Source organism: Schistocerca gregaria, chromosome 1, assembly GCF_023897955.1.
Source record: "Schistocerca gregaria isolate iqSchGreg1 chromosome 1, iqSchGreg1.2, whole genome shotgun sequence".
NCBI lineage: Eukaryota > Metazoa > Arthropoda > Insecta > Orthoptera > Acrididae > Schistocerca > Schistocerca gregaria.
This window is the reverse complement of record NC_064920.1, coordinates 172,681,933-172,702,106: the sequence shown is the minus strand read 5'-3', so window position 1 is coordinate 172,702,106 and position 20,174 is coordinate 172,681,933.

Below are 20,174 nucleotides of genomic sequence, written 5' to 3'. Positions count from 1 at the left end.
AGCCTTCGTAAGTCGCTGGAGGGATTTGGTACCACATCTGCACATACAAGTCACCTAACGTCCTTAAATTCTGGGGAGAGGGCGATGAGCTCTAACGCCACATTTAATCACATCCCAGATGTGTTCGATCGGGTTCAGATCTGGCGAGCTGAGGGGCCAGCACATCAATTGGTGCTAGCCACTCTGTTCCTCGAACCACCCCATCACACTACTGACTTTGTGAAAAATGCCACTACCGCCGGGAAACATGATCGTCATGAAAGACTGTAGGTGGTCTACAACCAGAGTACGAGACTCCTTGGCTGACATGGTGCCTAGACGAGCTCCACAGGGCCCATGGACGCCCGCATGCAACTGTCACCAGCTTGTCTCCGTCCCGCTGCACAGGTGTCAAGGAACTGTTCCTCTGCAAGGCGACGGATTCGTGCTCTCCGACTGGCACAATGAAGAAGATAACGGGTTTCATCAAACCATGCAATGCTCTGCCACTGCGCCAGCGTTCAACCCTGTGAACATGTACCCATTTCAGTCGTAGTTACGCGATGTCGTGATGTTAAGATCGGTACATGCATAGGTCGTCAGTAGCGGAGGCCCATCATTAGGAGTGTTAGGTGCACTGTGTGTTCAGAGACAATTGTAATCAGTCTGATAGTAGTTCCACCACAGTTCTCCGTCTGTCCTGTTTTACCAGTGTGCCCAGCCTACGGCATATGGACATAGTTTCACCTCGGTTTTGCCACGTGTTGAAGACACTCGCTGCAGTAATCCTCGAACAACCGACAAGTCATGCAGTTTCCGAAGTGCTATTTCCCAGCCTCTGCGTTGTCACAATTTGCCCTCAGTCAGACTCAGATAGAGTCAAACTTAGAGTGTACGCCTTTCCGTTAGACACATGAACAACACGCTCACTGATACTACATGCGCCTTGCGTGTGTATGGTAAGAAGTCATTCCTCACTAGATAACGCTGCCATCGCCTGGAAGGATTTGTACCGATAGTAGGTCGGTGGTCATTAATGTTCTGACTGATCATGTACAGCAATAAAGTAGAAGACGACCGAGTAGATTTAAAAGATAAAATAGTGAAGGCAGCAGAGGATCAAACAGGTAAAACGACGAGATTCAGTAGAAATCCATGGATAACACAAGAAATATTCAATTTAATTGATGAAAAAAATTAAAAATGTAGCAAGTGAAGCAGGCGAAATGGAATACAAACACTTAAAAAATCAGACTGATAGGAAGTGCAATATGGCTAATTAGGAATGGCTAGAGGACAAGAATAAGGATTTAGAAGCATATTTCACTAGGGGAAAGACAGGTGTCACCTACAGGAAAATTAAAGAGGCCTTTGGAAAAAAGAGAAGCAGCTTTATGAATATCAAGAGCTCATACGGAAAAACAGTCTTAATCAAAGAAGGGAAACCTGAAAAGAGTCTGTACAAGGGATTTAAGCTTGAAGGCAATATTACAGAAAGGTAAATGGACGTAGATGGATGAAATAAGAGATATGACACTACGAGAAGAATTTGACACAGCTATGAAACATCTAAATCGAAACATGGCCCTGGGAGTAGTCCATATTCTCTCAGCATCACTGATAGCCTTGGGAGGGCCAGCCATCACAAAATTCTTCCCTCTGGTGTGTAACATCGATGAGACAGGCGAAATATCCTCAGACTTCAAGAAGAATGTAACAATTCCAAGGAAAGCTGTGAGCGACAGGTGTGAAAATTACCGAACTATCAGTTTAATAAGTCATGGACTTCTTTGCAGAAGAATGGAAAAACTGGAAGAAGCTGACCTCAGGATAGGTCAGTTGGTACTCCGGAGAAATGTAAGAAAACCTTACGATTCATATTAGAAGATTGGTTAAGGAAAGACGAATCCACGTTTACAGCATGTAGACACAGACAAAGCTTTTGACGCTGTTGGCTGAAATAATCGCTTTTAAATTCTGAAGATATGAGGGATACAATACAGGGAACTAAAGGCAATTTACAATTTATACACTAACCAGACAGCAGTTACAAGAGTTCAGGGGGATGAAAGGTAGCAGTTGTTGACAAAGGAGTGCGATACCCTTTCCCCGATGTTATTTAACCTGTACTTTGAACAAGCAGCAAAGGAAACCAAAGAAAAATTTGCAGTAGGAATTAAAGTTCACGGAAGGAAATAAAAACTTAAGAGGTCTACCGATGACACTGTAAACCTTTCAGAGACACGGAGACAGCAAAGAACTTGAAGAGCATTTGAACGGAATGGTCATTGTCTTGAAAAGAGGATATAAGATGAACATAAAAAAAAGCAAAACAACGAGTTTTCCTTCTCGGGCAGCAAAATAACTGACGAAGTTTTTTGATTAGTATACTAATAACAATTTGAAAAATTACTTCATTCATAATTTACATTCTATTCTTTCCCCTTTAGAAAATTCTGGTCTCTATAAATTTGTCTGTGATACTTGCTCCTCTTACTATATAGGACAAACTGGACGTGCCTTCACTACCAGATATAAAGAACACTTGCTCAGAAAAAATGGCACTACCCTCCAAAATTCGTCTTTTGCCAACCACCGTCTAATTACAGGTCATTGACCTAAAGCCATCTGCGATAGCAACACTTTGCACACCGAAAAGAAAGTGCGTAGACTAGATATTCTGGAAGAATTAGAGATTTTCAAACATCTTGCTCGAAAGGATAGCCTCATCCTTAACGAAAAGTTACAGCTATATAACAAAATTTTTTTCATTGTTATAAAGCCGTTACTCGATATCTGACTTCGGCTCTCCTTGTGCAGGTTGTCGAAATGTTCTTTTCCTTCTAAGTTAGTCCTATGATTTCTAATTATCAAATGTTTCTTGGCTGTATTCCACGTCAATATTGCTTTGTACAAGTTGTCATTCAGTCCTATCTACATTTTCATAATGATGTTTCCATGTTTTATTTTACTGTTATAAGCTTTGATGTAGATAAAATGTTATGTTGTATGCTACTCTCAAAGAAACATTGCTTTTCATTATGTACCAAACATTGTTTATTAATAATAATTTCTGCCTATATTTCTATGTGAAGTAGCCTAATTGTATCTACGGCTACTAGATGGCGCGCTACTTGCGGTGCCATATTCACTTGGCCGCATTTGTTAATGCGGCCACCTCAGTCCGTTTGCAACCTCTACCGCGCAAGTAACGAGCAGCCCTTAGTGGCTCGCCATCACAGATTTTTTTTATCTTAAATATCTTTGTGACTAATGCCCTTTTGGCATATTTATTATTTCATAAATGACATATAAGTACTGCCAGTCTTTCACGAGGGTTCCGTACTTATACCCTGTATCATACGTTTTTAGTCATAATTCTGTGACCATGTTATACACCATTCTTTGATTTAAATTCTGAGGAAGACACTCCTAGGAGTGATGAAACCTGATTCGTTAAAAATAGTGATCGAGGGCTGTTTTCTTTCGGTTGTAACTATTCACGGTCTCTGAACGTGCAGCCATGTGCAAAATTTTGAATTTCCTTAATGTTCTGTATAGTTCATATACACTCCTGGAAATGGAAAAAAGAACACATTGACACCGGTGTGTCAAACCCACCATACTTGCTCCGGACACTGCGAGAGGGCTGTACAAGCAATGATCACACGCACGGCACAGCGGACACACCAGGAACCGCGGTGTTGGCCGTCGAATGAAGCCAGCTGCGCAGCATTTGTGCACCGCCGGCGTCATTGTCAGCCAGTTTGCCGTGGCATACGGAGCTCCATCGCAGTCTTTAACACTGGTAGCATGCCGCGACAGCGTGGACGTGAACCGTATGTGCAGTTGACGGACTTCAGCGAGGGCGTATAGTGGGCATGCGGGAGGCCGGGTGGACGTACCGCCGAATTGCTCAACACGTGGGGCGTGAGGTCTCCACAGTACATCGATGTTGTCGCCAGTGGTCGGCGGAAGGTGCCCGTGCCCGTCGACCTGGGACCGGACCGCAGCGACGCACGGATGCACTCCAAGACCGTAGGATCCTACGCAGTGCCGTAGGGGACCGCACCGCCACTTCCCAGCAAATTAGGGACACTGTTGCTCCTGGGGTATCGGCGAGGACCATTCGCAACGGTCCATGAAGCTGGGCTACGGTCCCGCACACCGTTAGGCCGTCTTCCACTCACGCCCCAACATCGTGCAGCCCGCCTCCAGTGGTGTCGCAACAGGCGTGAATGGAGGGACGAATGGAGACGTGTCGTCTTCAGCGATGAGAGTCGCTTCTGCCTTGGTGCCAATGATGGTCGTATGCGTGTTTGGCGCCGTGCAGGTGAGCGCCACAATCAGGACTGCATACGACCGAGGCACACAGGGCCAATATTCGGCATCATGGTGTGGGGAGCGATCTCCTACACTGGCCGTACACCTCTGGTGATAGTCGAGGGGACACTGAATAGTGCACGGTACATCCAAACCGTCATCGAACCCATCGTTCTACCATTCCTAGACCGGCAAGGGAACTTGCTGTTCCAACAGGACAATGCACGTCCGCATGTAACCCGTGCCACCCAACGTGCTCCAGAAGGTGTAAGTCAACTACCCTGGCCAGCAAGATCTCCGGATGTGTCCCCCATTGAGCATGTTTGGGACTGGATGAAGTGTCGTCTCACGCGGTCTGCACGTCCAGCACGAACGCTGGTCCAACTGAGGCGCCAGGTGGAAATGGCATGGCAAGCCGTTCCACAGGACTACATCCAGCATCTCTACGATCGTCTCCATGGGAGAATAGCAGCCTGCATTGCTGCGAAAGGTGGATATACACTGTACTAGTGCCGACATTATGCATGCTCTGTTGCCTGTGTGTATGTGCCTGTGGTTCTGTCAGTGTGATCATGTGATGTATCTGACCCCAGGAATGTGTCAATAAAGTTTCCCCTTCCTGGGACAATGAATTCACGGTGTTCTTATTTCAATTTCCAAGAGTGTCTCAACACCTGCAGCTCTCTTTGTATTTGCTATGAGCTTTTTACATTGCTGTGACAAATCATTGGTCTAAAATTGTACTTAAGACCCTTATTCAATTATGTTTTTTCGTGTTTGTGAAGCTAATGTAGGATTTCTGTATAACTGCTACATAGAAATTCTGTTTTACAACTTAAATTATTATGGTTGCTCTGGTATTTCTTTTTAATTGATTAAAGTCTGTATGTTTATCAGCTAGAACAGTTATAACTTAAGTGCGTAAGACCCTAATATGTTCATCCCTGTAATTAATTTCTAGTGGATGTACCATTTTATTTAACTCGAGATCCAGACTGTAAAGGGATCTATTAAGTTCTTCCTTGTGTTTGTGCTGTATCTTAGTTTATCTATTTGATCAAGTTCTACCTATTTTGGCAAATTGTTTAGAAATAATCCATTAGATAAACAACCTTTGTTAAATTTGATCTTGCAGTAATTTGGTTAGCTAACTTTCATATTTTTACATGAATACATAGTTTACAGTTTTAAATATGCCTTTTGCGCAGCAACCATGTATATACACATACATCAGAGAAGATTTGCATCACCTCGGTTCCGAGAGTTCTGGATCCTGTACAGAAAATTGGAATGGAGATCAACATAAACATCATTCCCGCCCTTTTTATTGCTCACGAAAACCACACACTGCATGTTGTAGCACCATACAGCGAGACCTTCGGAGGTGGTGGTCCAGATTGCTGTACACACAGCTACCTCTAATACCTAGTAGCACGTCCTCTGGCATTGATGCATGCTGGTATTCGTCATGGCACACTATCCACAAGTTAATCACGGCACTGTTGGTCCAGATTGTCCCACTCCTCAAGGGGGATTCGGCTTAGAATCTCTCAGACTGGTTGGTGGGTCACGACGTCCATAAACAGCCCTTTTCAATCTATCCCTGGTGTACTCGATAGGTTTCATGTCTGGAGAACATATTGTCCACTCTAGTGCAGTTATGTCCTTATCCTGAAGGAAGTCATTCACAACATGTGCATGATGGGGGAGGGGGCCAATTTTCGTCATGAAGACGAATGCCTCGCCAGTATGCTGCTGATATAGTTGCACTATCAGCCGGAGCATGGCATTCATGTATCGTGCAGTCGTTACAGCGCCTTCCATGACCACCACCAGCGTACGTCGGCCCCACATAATGCCACCCCAAAACAGCAGGGCATCTCCATCTTGCTGCATTCGGTGGACAGTGTGTCTAATGCGTTCAGCCTGACTAGGATGCCTCCAAACAAGTCTCCGACGATTGTCTGGTTGAAGGCATATGCGACACTCATCAATGAAGAGAACGAGATGCCAATCCTGAGTGGTCCATTCGGCATGTTGTTGGGCCCATCTGTACCGCGCTGCATCGTGTCGTTGTTGCATAGATGGACCTCACCATGTGCGTCGGGAGTGAAATTGCGCATCATGCAGCCTATGGCACACAGTTCTGAGTCGTATCATGGCGTCCTGTGGCAGCAAGAAAAGCATTATACAACTTGGTGGCGTTGCAGTCACGTTTCCTCCAAGTCATAATCCGTAGGTAGCGGTCATTCACCGCAGTAATTGCCCTTGGGCAGCCTGAACAAGACATTTCACGACAGTTCATGTCTCTCTGTATCTCTTCCATGTCCGAACATAATCTATTTGGTTCATTCCGAGATGCCTGGGCACCCCTTGTTGAGAGTCCTTCCTGGCGCCTGGTAACAATGCGGACGCGATTGACAGTCTAAGCATGATTGATCTACTGACAACACGGGCCATATAACTCCTTCATGGTGGAATGACTGCAACTGATCAGCTGTCGGATCCCCATCCATCTAATAGGCGTTGCTCATGCATTGTTGTTAACATCTTTGGGCTGCTTTAGTGACATCTCTGAACAGTCAAAGGAACTGAGTCTGCGATACAATATCCACAGTCACCGTCAAGCTTCAGGAGTTCTCGGAACTGGGCTGATGCAAAACTTTTTTGATGTGTGTAACTTACAACCATAGAAATCACACAGCCAACCGATTGCGAATAATAAAATGAAAACGTTTTAACAAAAGTCGTGGACTTACGGATGTCGTAGTAGTTAAACGTCAAAACGCAATAACACTGAAGTATCAGGTTAGAGTGGAATACAAAGGTCTTTCTAATATATAACATTTTCAGGAATACAGAAAGGTAAGGCCTCTCAGACGACACACTTAACAACATTAGAAAAGATGATGTGGTAGAGTGGAGCTCCTAATTTAATTATTGTTATATTTAAGTTTCCTCATATATGGCAAGCAAATTTTCGAAAAGAGATACAGAAGAGGATACAGTCTAAGTTATAAATGACCAAAAGAACACAGCATATGAATTATCATGGTAAGACATATAAATTTAATCACACAACAGATGCAAAGTGATCAGATTGTTCGAATACAGAAAAGATATAAACCAGCAGAGTGGTTTCGAGTGTATTATGTGGCAAAAAAAGGACATTATAGGACTGCAAAATAATTCGTTTGACTGTAAGAAACAGAGCCACGCCTACAGTGCTCCCCTATATGTATTATAGTGAATTACAATTATAGGACTGCAAAATAATTCGTTTGACTGTAAGAAAGAGAGCCACGCCTACAGTGCTCCCCTAAATGTATCATAGTGAATTACAATTTTTAACTGTTGTCACAAGATCTTTTAAATCTTAAGTTAGCAGTAAGTCATTACACAAACATACGATGATAAAACAGAAAATGTTATTGACAACTTGAGAAAACACCACTATGTTAGAGCATGTAAGATAAGTTACAGGCTATATTAGTATTGGTCCAGTCGTGGCAGGGTTGGAATTATTTAAGATAAGGCAGAGACAGAGTCTCTCCATAAGCCAAGAACATGAGAGCTTTACATTTTTGGCAGATCCCTGGAAATTGTCATGCTGAGGCTGTTTGCAGACCACTAATGACAGTGAGTAGAATTCGTTCTTTACTTGTAATACATGTACATAGGTCCATCAACAGAAACAGTAACTGTTTCAGACTGTACCTATCAAAACAGGCTTTTTGTTAATAAACCTGCTTAGAGATATGGAAATTAAAGGTTACAGGAATGACACCTAGATGTCATAATGTCAAATGAATTTACACTCAGTTATAGAAGATGTGCAACTGTTCACCATTAAGTTAGTTTAAGCAACATGTGGCAATAGTACTAAATAACAGACACAAGCTCGAGTTATTCGATGTAATGAAATCGATGTTGTTGATTACATCATAAGCAGATCATAGAGCTGTGTTAGTTCGAAATACAACAGTTCCCACACTAAAATGTATTTTTTAAATAGAAAAGTATTTAATAAATACAGAAAATGGCATAAACTTGAAAAGTTGTACATTGCATATACTTGTTACCATGGAAAAAAATTAAGAGAGGAATTTAATGTTAGATAGATTCCAGAAATAAAAGATTCAATCACTTAGGTTTGATAAGCCGTATTTATAAGTAGTTGCTTCTACTTGCATAGGAAAAGGCTACTGCACCGAATTTACCATCAAGATTAGATATAATTTGATGTCAGGAAACAAATAAATAGAAACTTATTCTGAGAAGAGAATGAAAACGCGGTCCAGGTAGGCTGTATTCCTTTTTATCTATGCAATTGACTAATTTAAATGTTTCGTAGTTTCCAAACACATATCTTAAGCTTTCGCCTTCATAATATGCCACAGTTGAATGTAGAGAGAAACACATCTTACTTCTATACATATGTGGCATGAAGACATTATACTGTTACTCATGGCTATATCTATTAGGTCAGTTAACAGATGTAACCATGTACAATACTATACTGTTTTTGTGCCACATACATAGTAGCGACATTTTATAAAGGAAAAAGGAGCTGGATCCTTCAATATATATGTTTGGAAATGAATAAAGGTTTAAGGTTGCGAATCACATAAGTAATAAACGTAATACACATATCTGGAACATATTTTCACTCTAAAAACACATTCAACATGTGAACCCCCACAAAAATAAAGTTGTAGAACCTTGGAGGGTATAATTTGAACAAATAGTTACAGACATTTCCCTGAATGGAATGATGTTATAATGTACATAATAATTAGTGTAGGTGGATAAACCCTCATAATATATTTTCAAAATGCTATGAGTGTTGTGGTGATGCCTGTTTTTCTTAACAGTGTAAAAAGAAAGAAAGGTATAATTTTAAAAACTTTTACTCAGACATGATAACTTGAAACGTCAAAAGTTGTAAACTGATTTTGTTACTACAAGTTATTACATTACATGGCACTGTATGCAGTTTATTCCAATAAAACTTTCTGTGAAGTTCCTAGAATTAATTTGAAGATATTGGTAACCTGTTTTATTCTGAAAATTTTATGATCAGTTTCATTGAAGAAGTGATACTGCTAATAGTAAGGACATTTTACAAAGTATATTATTAACGACAGATTAAATTTGACACTAATGAAAAGATAAATGCTATCTTTGATTTCTAAAAACTTAAACAAATGAGCAAATGGACTTCATTAACCTGACTGGTGATAGGAAAACAGTTACAAGGGATAATGGATACTGAAATATTCTTTAGTTATAACGATCTAAATAGGAGGGCAGTGAAGTGTGTTTTGAAATTTATCCAGTCTGCGTGTTACTTGAAAGGAGGATATTACATATTACTGGCTACACCAATCCACTGCACGATCTCTGGTGAAGGCAAATTGTGTGGATTATAACTAAAAATCACAAATGTTTGAAATTTCATTACATTATAGACCTATATATCTACATTAAGTAAAGAATACATCAAATCAAAGGGCTAAGGTTTATAAAGAAATAGGTAAAATGGTCATTAAGAGTTTTTAAAGAAGAAAACTGGTGTGACAAGCCGAGTTCATGGATCTAAAGAATACTGTTTACCTTGTACATTATCGAACCATACTGAGAACACAAAAGCATATAAGAACCTCTCAGTATTAAACTATCTTTGTTGTATGTGAAATATGATCTTCGATACTTATGATCTGACAAAGAGTCAGTACATCGCCTTGAAAACGCACTTCTGGCTGAAAATGAGGTTATCCCACATTAAGAAGGTCACACCACTAAGGTCTGTTTCAAGTCTATGTACATTTATAGTTATTTGTATGTTAATTTGTATGTTAGTGCAGAATGCATTGTACATACATGTTGATTTTCCAGTGTGTGGTTGTAGATGCATGTTGTTGCACTGAGATGGTATTTTCGCAGAATTACTTCAGTTTCCCTTTTGTAAAGTTTGTTTCAGTTGGACAAATGAATCATACAGTCTTGGTGCAAATAGACCATGTTTAAATACTAAGCTCGCAAATATAAGTAATTAATTTTGTAATAACTGCCAATTAAGTTAATAATATAAGGAAGTTAATAAAAGCCTATTTCATCTCATGTATTGAAGGTTTCACTTGTTTCAATGTACTTCTAGAAAAAAATCCTAAGCACCCGTTTCCGCATTCTTAGACACACATTTCCATCCAAATTGAAGACGATTACTTAAGTATTAAGTTACGAATTTAGGTTTGTTTCGTTATACATATATTTAGTAGTGCCATATATAGTCCAGGATGTAAAGGTTTTAAGTTTTATCTTTCATTTCTTTTCGAAACATGTAAAGTCTGTATCGCTGATATGTGACCTTGGGCCTACGTTTTTGCGTTTACAGCTATTGAGTTTTAACTTTTTTTAGAGCAGCTATTCTATCAATACGCTTAATATACCTGTCTAATTTAAATGTAAATATAAGCTTTCAGCACATATAAGCAGAGACACTACAGAGTGAGAAGTTGCCATATATATTAATTCATAGTGAAAATTTTTTTAAACTAAAGATTTTTGTTTAGAGAAACTTTCAGAAGTGTGTGCCTATGAGCTTAAAGTAAACAATGATACTTCTATTGTAGCTGTGTACAGGTCCCCATGGGAAGTTTTCAACTATTTCTGATGGACTTTGAATCTTTGTTGTGCTATCTGTTAGACAGAGGGAAGCAAATTACTGTTTATGGGGACTTAAATGACGATTTTCTGAAAGAATCTGACAGAAAGCATGACCTTGAAATATCTTGGATCCTTCAGTTTGACATCAGTGATTGATTTTCCTATTCAGGTAATACAGGAAAGAAGCAAGCTGATAGATAATGCTGTTATAGACAAATATTAATGTAATCAAATAAAAACTTCTAGTGTTACGAATTGTCTTTCTGATCATGATGGACAAATAGCTATAATATATGACAGAACTCCATACAGTAATGCCAAACAGTCCTCCAAAATAGTGTGATCAGTTAACAATATAAAAATTGCAAATCTTAGAGAAAGCTTGCAACACTTACACTGGGATGAGGTGTACATGCTAGTTTAAAATGTAACCTATTTCATAATACCTTTGTGAGTATATTTTAACACAGTTTCCTCAAGAAAACAGTGAAACATAATTGTAAAAAACCATCTGAAAAGCCATGGCTTACTACATGGATGTAAATATCCTATAAACAGAAAAAGTATCTTATAGCTAGAAGAAATAATCATCCAGAAACAGTTAAATATTACAAACATTTCTGCACTATACTAAGAAAAGTTATTAAAAAGGACAAAATACGTGCAATACATCTGAAAATAAAATTGAAACAATTTCGAATATTGTTAAAAAGGAACCAGGCCAGTCAAGAGCACAGCAAGACCATATTTCTATCAAACATAGTGAAAAGTTTAACAAAAAGTCAGAAGTAAAAAATATTTTTAACAACCATTTTTAAGAGTTGAAGAAAATGGGATGCAGCTGTTCATTAGAAAATGTAAGGCCGTATATGGGAGAGGTAATATCTATGCAATTTGATAAAACTGAAATTCAACCCATCTCTCCCACTGAAATTAGGAAAATTATAAAGTCACTCAAAAACCATGGAATTGATGACATTTCTAACAGACTGCTAAAAGTTTGTTCCCAACATATAAGTAAGCCATACATGTAGTAGCTCACAGAAATGGAATTTTTTTCAGATAGACTGAAATATGCTACTGTTAAATCATTGTACAAAACAGGGGATAGGTCTAATGCTAACAATTACCGCCAGATCTCACTTCTGACAGTATATCCAAAATTCTTGAAAAAATGGTGTATTCGAGAGTAAATTCTTCATTTGTGTGGCTATAGTGTGCATAGTTGCTTACATTTCTTGAAGGTATTTTCTTTCTGTCCATGCAACTAAGAAAATTCGTAATTTTTTCATCAGACACTTTTCACTTTATTAAGGTAAATCATCATTAGTGGTCTGTAATTAAGTTAATTAAATTTTGATTTGCTTCTAGATCGAAAAACAGTTCCTTAAGGAACATGCTGATTTGTACTTTCACTTTATTTCTTGCTTACATCAGGAACTATCATCTGCTAGCACATCATTGTGTTTCTGCATTAGACACTGATAATTTTGCTCTAGTATTTAGTTTCCTTGTGGCACGATGAATTTCTCATTCGTTTCACAATACATTTTATGCACACCACTGTATTCTGTTTGTTTTTGTACGTCGAAGTATGGGTTGTGGTTTGTGTTTTGTAGTGTTGACAACAAAACCTTTCCACTACTTTGTCTTTGACCTACAAACTTTCCTTTCATTGTTAAATTGTTGTATGTGTGTAATTCTATTTCATTATGTTTCTTTGTATTTATATACTCTATAAAAATAGGAAAGAAAGTGTGATAGAGGAAATTTTGTTTTTCATTGTAGGGGTAGGAGAAACCATGATGAGTGGACATACATGTTAGAGGAGACAGTGAGGACCAAGAGGTCAAATGAAAACATGAATGGTAGGAGGGACAGTTGTGGGAGTGTGGGAGGGGCTGAATGATGGAAAAGGCTTTTTTCTCTTCTCATGTTTTTGGTACATGTCTCTGTTTCTCTCTGTCTGCAAAAGTTACACTATGTTTTTAGGTCAGTTTTTAACATGTGTTTGAAATCTGTTATTGGGTTCTATTTTAAATTTTTATGTTGTTCTTCCTAATTCACAACCACATACCAAAACTGAAATTAAAAATAGACAGATACCAACAACGTGGTATCTATCAGCTCAGTTGCAGAGATTGTGAAAAGATATACATTGGAATCACTTGCAGAACATTCAACACAAGATATAAAGAACACATCATGGCATCAAAATGTGATACAAACCATCCAACATTTGCAGATCAACTAAAACAAGAACACCATAGACCAGCAATATAAAAGAAGATATTAATATCATAAAAAGACAGACACCTCCTTCCTTTTCCAAGAAACTTTCCACATACAAAAGCATTAATACAAAATGAACAGTTGCTCAATGACCAAATAAATATTGGAAATCAGACTCTATATAAAATAAATGATGGAATTACATGAGAAAGGAAAAGCCTCTTCCATTCTCCCACAAGCCCTCTCCCTACCACTCAGAATTTCATTTCACTTCTTGCTCCTCACTGTTTCCTCTAACTAACACGCCATCACACTGCTATACACTTAAGCCCATCATGGTTTCTCCCTCCCATACACTGAAAAATATCCCTCCATCACTATTCCTTCCTTACTTGTGCATAGTATATAGATACACAGAAACATAATTAAATAAAATTACACACATACAACAATCTAATAATAAAAGGAAAGGTTGAAGGACAAAGACAAAGTAGTGTATAGTTTATGTAGGCAACACTACAAAACACAAACCACAACACATACGTAGAAGTACAAAAACAAACAGAATACAGTGGTGTGCATAAAAGTGTGTTGTAAAAAACATAATCAATGCATAGTGCAAAATAGACAAAAATTATCAGTGTCTAATGGAGGAAAAAAATGATGTGCTAGGAAATGTCATTTCCTGATGTGAGAAATAAAGTGAAAATCACTGTAAGTACAAATTAACATATTCTTAAAGAACTGTTTCCGATCTAGAAGCAATTCAAAACGTAAATAACTTAATTACAGACCACTGATGACGCTTTACCTTAATAAACCGAAATGTGTCTGGTGAAAAAAATTACGAATTTTCATAGTTGAAGAGACAGAACATGAATATGTTCATTATATTCAAGATTAGCTTCACATCATGATATTCAAGATTAGCTTCACATGTTTGTAAAAATAACAAAATGTCAGTTTGGTTTCCAGAAAGACTTTTCAACAGAAAATTCGATTTATGCTTTCATTGATCGAATATTAAGTGCTTTGAATAATTGGTCATCATCCAATGTGATTTTTCGTGATTTCTCAAAGGGTTTTGACTATGTGAGCCAATAAATTCTTCTAGATAAGCTGAAGTACTGTAAAGTGAATGGGATAGTGCACAAATAGTTCAATTCACATTTAACTGTAGGAATACAGAGTGTTGAAATTAAAGTAGAGACAGTCTGAAAATCTGTATAGTCCTATAACTGGAGAGGTATCAAGAATGGTGTGCCACAATGTTAAGTATTGCAGCCCTTGTTGTTCTTAATGTATATTAATGACTTTCCACACTTTATACATGAAGATGCAAAGCTAGTTCTTTTTGCTGATGATACAAGTATAGTAATCCAACCCAATAATATATAATTAGCCAAGAAAATTGTAAACGGTGTCTTTCAGAAAATTATTAAGTGGTTCTCTTTTAATGAACTCTCACAGTATTTTAAGAAAACATAGTACATACAATTCCATGTCATAAATGTCATAACACTATTGATAAATATAGACCTTAACAGAAGTCAGTTGCTAAAGCAGAATTTTCAACATATCTCTGTGTGTGCACTGGTGAGAAACTGAACTGGAAGAAACACATTGACGATCTTCTTAAATGATTAGACTGAGCTGCTTATGCTATAAGTGTTATTGCAAATTTTGGTAATCAACATATCAGTAAATTAGTCTGCTTTGCCTGTTTTCATTCACCACTTCGATAGGCACCATATTTTGGGGTAATACATCATTAAAGTATTGATTGCACAAAAGCGTGTACTCAGAATAATAGTTGAAGCCCACATAGACCAACTTGCAGAGATTTATTTAACGAACTTGGGATATTCAGATTACCTTAATTTTAAAAAATATGTCAAAGTGCATAGCGTCAACATTAGAAGAAAGGTTATCCTTCACTATTGTGGGCTAAATTTGACTTTGTCAAGGAAAGGGGTGGTTATGCTGGCACAAAAATCTTTGTTCATTTACCAAATAGCGTTTAAAGTCTGACACGTAGACAACCAACATTTAAAACAGATTGAAATTATTTATGAATGACAACTGCTTCTGCACAATAGATGAATACTTAAATACGAAGTAATAATTGTAATAAAAAAGGAAAAGAAAGAATACATCATATAAAGAAAATTTATGTTATAGTGACATTTTCACATCATTACGAAATGCCATAATCAGATCTATGGAACAAGTATTAAGATAACGTAATATATGGTAATCTGATTAAGTTTTCTATTGTCTGTTCTTTGACTGTATGTATATCTCCAAATTCTATAATTTTATTACTATGGGGTAATTATTTTTATCCACTTTATATTGTACAACAGTAGCTAACTAATTTGGGAGATGGATCACAAGGGCTTGCCTTGTTTGTTTGTGCATACGCCCCAGCACTGTAAGTTTTTGTTAGGTATTTTGTTAAGGGTCCATACTTACGCAACCTGCAGCCAAACTCCACTTCCACCACAATCATGCGTCACAAGCTAAAAAGTATTCCCTTAGATCGAGTTCTAGTCATGATTTAGTGATTGAAAACAGTGCTGGATTACTTGTATGATATCTAATGGGAACTATTTGAAGGACATAAGACACACTTCATATACACTGAAGAACCAAATACACTGGTACACATATATAATATCGTGTAGGGCCCTCACGAGCACGCAGAAGTGCCTCAACACGACGTGCCATGTGCTCGACTAATGTCTGAAGTAGTCCTGGAAGGAACTGACAACATGAATCCTGCAGGGCCGTCGATAAATCCGTAAGAGTAAGAGGGGTTTTAATCTACAAGGAAGTTTCATATCAGCGCACACTCCGTTGCAGAGTGGAAATCTCATTCTGCAACCAGACAGGATGCTTACGTACGTGACACCTGTCAGAGGCGTATCTAGACGTATCAGGGGTTCCATGTCACTCCAATTGCACACGCCCCACACCATTACAGACCCTCCACCAGCTTGAACAGACCCCTGCTGACATGCACGGTCCATGGATTCATGAGGCTGTCTCCATACCCGTACATGTCCATCCACACCGTACAATTTGAAAAGGTACTCGTCAGACCAGGAACATGTTTCCAGTCATCAACACACCAACGTCAGTGTTGATGACGGGCCCAGGCCTGGCGTACAGCTGTGTGTCGTGCAGTCATCAAGGGTACATTCGTTGAATGGTTCGAACGCTGACACTTGTTGATGGCCCAGCATTGACGTCTGCAGCAATTTGCGGAAAAGTTGCACTTCTGTCAATCTGAACGATTCTCTACAATCGTCGTTGATCCCGTTCTTGCAGGATCTTTCTCCAACCGCAGCGATATCGGAGATTTGATGTTTTACCGGGTTAGTGATATTCATGGTACACTCAAGTAGTGCACATACGGAAAATTCCCCATTTCATCGATGCCTCACAGATGCTGTGACCCATCGCTCGTGCGCCGACTATAACACCACGTTCAAACTCACTTAAATCTTTATAACCTGCCATTTCAGCAGCAGTATCGATCTAATAACTGCGCCAGACACTTGTTTTCTTATATAGGCGTTGTCGACTGTAGCGTCGTATTACTGCCTTTTTATATATCTCTGTATTTGAATACGCATGCCTATATCAGCTTCTTTGACGCCTCAAGTACTGCACGTGCTGCTTGTGAAATATGACGTAGGTAAAAAATCCCGTATTCCTACTATTATAAATCAGCTTTTCGAGGTAGTATTACCTTTGGAGCACACTCTTCTCGCTGTACGTGTCAAATAATTCCGCTTTTAGGGGCGGTTCGCAGGTGCAACTGTTGCCTGCAGCTGCAATGGAACGCCTTACCTCACCGCCCCCCCCCCCCCCTCCAGTTGCCCTGACAGGTGCCGTCTGGGCGCGCTTGGACAGACTGAGTTCGGGCTGCGGCGCGTGGCTGATGCAGCTCCTGTGTTCGCCATGCAGCAGTGAACAAGGGGCAATGGTGCGACCATACGGACGGGGGTTGTGCGGTTCAGTCTCTGAACATAACGTTGCCTCGAGATGTGCAGTTGGTAGTCAACGGAAGAAGAAAACTTGAGCCACCCACAACATGTAAAGCTTTGTTAATCTCACACCAGAAACTATTCCATTCTGATTGGTTAAGATATCAAATTCCAATATATAAAATAGCTTCACACTCAATTTTTTTACAAATGAGTTAATGTGTCAAATTTTTATGGTAATCATGTAAATCCTTTATGATGTGTGAGCTGGCTTCCACCTCCGCCAACTAAAATATTGCAAAATTTTACTAGCAAGAATTTTGCAAGTGTCCCAGATTGGTACTGGGACCGCTTCAACGGAGAATTTGTAGCAATGAAATTTTAGAAAATGTAAATTGCACATTACGACTTGATAACCGCTGTATGCTGTATGACTGAACAAGAAAATCTCGGATTTCTTCTCAGAATGACTTCAAGCTCTGGCTGAATGAGCAAAAATAGACTTTCCAAATTAGTAATAAAATAACGCCAGTGACAGATGAGTGTCACATCCAAGTGTTGCATCTTCCCTGGGAGAAAAGGTGAAAAATATTGCAATAAACATGTAAACTGGTGAATTAATAGAGATACAAAACATATGTTCGAAATGATTAATAACTACAGCCCACGATGATTTCATTCTGATTCCTGGAAGAGGAAAGACAAATGCGAATAGCCAGGCTTTTCCTAGCTGCTCCATAAAAAAATTAAAGGCCACGCCTTCTTTTATCAAATAAATATTTATACAATAAGTCTTCTGGAAATCATTCATTAGATCTTCACAAGCACACAAAAAATATTTTCTTTATAAAAGGGGGTATTACAGATTGAAGATGCAAAAACATAACGTGCCGGTTCTAATGAAAAAGCTTAGGGAAGATTTGAAATTATGCTTAAAGTTTCCTGGAGATCGCTAAATGCTCTCATTCTCAAATACTGGATGAGTAGTCTGGATAATTTGCGAGCAATGAGTTGCACTGCATCAGGACTTAAACACAGCTACCAACTTTGATACTATTTTTATTGTGTTAAACCTTTGACTTAAGATTATACCTTTTGACGTGAAGATTATGACAGCATTTTAAAATCTTAAATTCGGTTTTAGTTACATGAAATTCTGAAAATAACATTTTTGTCGCCTCAGGAAACCCTTAGACAGCTAGCCTATAACTGACACCATGCACTGTTGTTAACTGTTAAGTAATATAGGTCACCAGTCATTTTGTGATTTACGGCATCAAAAGTTATCTGTAACGCAGTTCAGAGAAACAGGAGTGATTTACACTAACAAAAAAAATAATATAAAACTGAAAACATTAATAAAAATTAGTTCTCTCACATAGGATCACATTACTGCATTGTTTTTGAGAGAACACATTCGAGAAAGAGAAGCATTTTTTTAATGTTCTAATAATTTTTTCCACAAGGCCTTGTAAAACACTGTTTTCCATTACTGTATGGTCTTTTTGTAACCTATTTCTGATTACTGTCTTGTTTCCGTTTTTCTTTTTTACTTTTACTTTGTTATGTAACGATCTTCGTTGCGTTTTGAAAAGCATGCATGGCTTACAGGTGCCTATGTCGTTAGAAAACACTGTGATGCATTAAATAACCGTCAGTGTATGGCACCGTTAACCTAATAAAGATGTCTCTTCTTGTTCCTTCCCTTGTGTAATAGACCCTTTGGGTCTTTATGTCACCTAGTGCTAAGGATGATTTTGTTTCTTAAGGTTTTTGGTTCTTTGTATGAGCTGTGTGCTGTGATTGGTTTGTTACATTCCCAATATGCTCCTCTTCACCCTCCCCCCCCCCCCCTCCCCAACCCTTCTCTTGTTAACCTATCTTCGTCTTCCCTATCGAATCTAACTCAACCCTGTGTGAATTATGCACTGTTGTGTATCCTTTCTCGAATAGTTGTATTCAGATTATATTTAGGTCTTTGTTTCGATTTCTGTTTTATCAAGTTGTTCATTTATGTATGTAGGCGCTAGTAACGCCAGTGTACCCACACAACCTAGCCACCTCGTGGCATTTTCTGATAGTTAGGTTTCCCAAATGCAGCTCTCCATCAGTCGACCACTCAAGATGACTACGGAAGCATGTCACGCCGCACTTTGTGCGAAGGCTATTATTCTATTACTTTTTTTAAATGTTTTTGTAATATATTCTATATCTTTAATCTCAATGACTTCTGTAAATTTCGGTTGTGATTGTGGCTTTGTATTTTCTGCTTATGGCTGAAGATGGGCTGCACCTGAAACGCGTCGGTGTAAAACTTTCTGGACAAGTGATCAGTTCATTTCTAGCGACACATAAGACCTCCTACTCGACTTTAAGTCTCATCTTAACTCCATTACAAAACACGTGCAGAAATACCATACTGGCATAATTAACATTTCTGAAAAAGCGCAGCATTCTTAAATGATATAACAGATTGAGTCAAATACAAGTCACAATTATGTATATTCAAACGCAGTTTCACCACCTGAACCTCAAACTAAAAAGATAATGGATAATTACACCCACAGCATTTAGAGTTCCAAATCATGAAACAAAATCTTATCTCTGTAGTCAGCTGAAAATAACCAATGAAAATAGAACATACGTTATATGGAATATTTTATTCGAATTAATCTCTACTACCACCTCCTAAAATATTTACTATCCCTCCTGAAATTCGATGTATAGGGTCATTTTTTTCGAGACTGTTTACTGGCGTAGTCTCCTCCAGTATTAAAAAAGAATCTGTATGTTAGCTACATTTCGAATGCGGAAATGTATGATGCAACATGCACCAAAAGTAATTACATTGCGACTAGTAATTTTTATTTAGAACTACAGGAATTTCGTGCAGTGGGTTACTTAGTTTCGAAATATCATAACAGCCAAGAGCGTTAACAAAAACTTAGGCATTTTACCACGAACCTAACAAATAAA